The sequence below is a fragment of the Cyprinodon variegatus genome, unplaced genomic scaffold (genome assembly GCF_000732505.1).
Source record: "Cyprinodon variegatus isolate N-32 unplaced genomic scaffold, C_variegatus-1.0 Scaffold1146, whole genome shotgun sequence".
Lineage (NCBI taxonomy): Eukaryota > Metazoa > Chordata > Actinopteri > Cyprinodontiformes > Cyprinodontidae > Cyprinodon > Cyprinodon variegatus.
Window position 1 is genome coordinate 59,013 of NW_015151599.1, and position 1,612 is coordinate 60,624.

General features: G+C 40.8%; 1 protein-coding gene across 1 annotated transcript in view; it reads right to left on the reverse strand.

Moving 5' to 3' along the window:
- The window catches only part of LOC107101745 (ras-specific guanine nucleotide-releasing factor 2-like), a 98,410-nt gene that overhangs the window by 11,734 nt on the left and 85,064 nt on the right, over nt 1-1,612 (reverse strand). The window lies entirely within an intron of this gene.

Sequence of the window (1,612 nt, forward strand, 5' to 3'; positions counted from 1 at the left end):
GCCATCATCTGCAGGGGTTCTCAGCCATGTTTCCTGTCTAGTTAGGAACTGATGGTGGAGGAATTTGCCTACAAAAATATAAAAAAACTGCTAATGGTTATTTGAACTAACTATTAAACACAAATCTGTAATTCATGAAACCGGACTGTGTGAGATTAAGAACAGCAACTGATTAGTGTTATTATAGAGATATTTTAATGGAAGGTTAAGAACATCTGTCACTCAGCTTAATTTTTCAACACACGCAAAAAAACAAGTTCTTTTTTCAAGTTAGAAAATTAGCAGCTTATATAATGTTAAATAAAAACGACAGTTCTCTGGGACTCCCTGGGGATCAGGGTGACCTTTCTGAGTGATTCCATGGGGGGAAGGACACGCGGCGCAAAGAGCACCTCTGTCAGTGGAGCGGTGATGGGAGAGGAAAAACGGCGAGAGCAAAAACAACAACTAGCGTTTTTTAGATGCGTCTATGAAGGGGGCTTTCTCCTCCAGCTGTGTGTCAAAAGAACTGAGGAACATGAAAAATTGCAGCTATGGCAACTTTACAGGCTTTATTTTCCAGATTAGCTCAAACTGGCATCACGATTTTTATTGCCTAGTTAGATGTTTTATTTATGTTTGTAGTTGCATGTTAAACTTCCCTGGAAGATATAAATAGTAATTTTATAAGATGAATGGGAATTAAGACAAAATTAGATTTTTCACCATGGAAACAAAGGTGGATCTTCAAAGAAAGCATTTAGTTCCCCTTTTATTTCTTTGGTGGTTTAAAGATGTTTAACGAGTGTAATTGATATAAAAGCTGCTATATAGTGACGGCCTATGGTCGGTCTACCTGATTGTTAATGAAACTCTCTTTAGCTGATGCAATGCACTCTAACACACTTCCTGCTATTTTGGGTAAAGCACCGGACCACCATATCACATACGCTCAAATGTTAACAGCGAATATGAGATTGCTAACTCAGAAAAGGATCCATCAAGAAGTTCTGACAACCAAATCAAGCCTGACCATAAGGCAGTCTAATGTAGTTCAATCTGAAAAACCCACACAATGAGAAAAAATAATTAGAAGAAATTTATTGATAGAATTACTTAGTCTTTGGCGCTCAGACCTCGGCAGGAAACAGATACCCCATTTACACTACCCTTGAAAAACAGTGCCAAGACCGGTCCGAGCTCAGTAACTGAGATAACTTATCGTGTGTAAATGAAAAACAAACTGAACTGAACCGAGCTAGACACAACCGAACCGAGCTAACTGCAGACCAGTTCCAGAGGTGGGCTCGGCTCGGTTTTTCCCTGGCTCGGTTCCCTGATAACAAGAGGGCATGAGCAGAACACGTCATCTCCGTCTGGCTGCACATCGCGATTCACACTTCATTCCAATAGTTGGCAGTAATGCCCCTCCAGAAGTTTCTTGCCAACCAACACAAAACAGAAGAAGAAGAACAACTATAAACAACAATCAAAGGGTGTTTCTCAATATTCGTTCTTGAGTGTTCTTGTGTGCTCGTGTACTTGTGACACGTCATCAGCCTCAGCCCGAGTACCGTTCCAATTCTCAAGAACGCCAGATCGAGAACGCATCAAATCCCCGGATGTTGTTCTC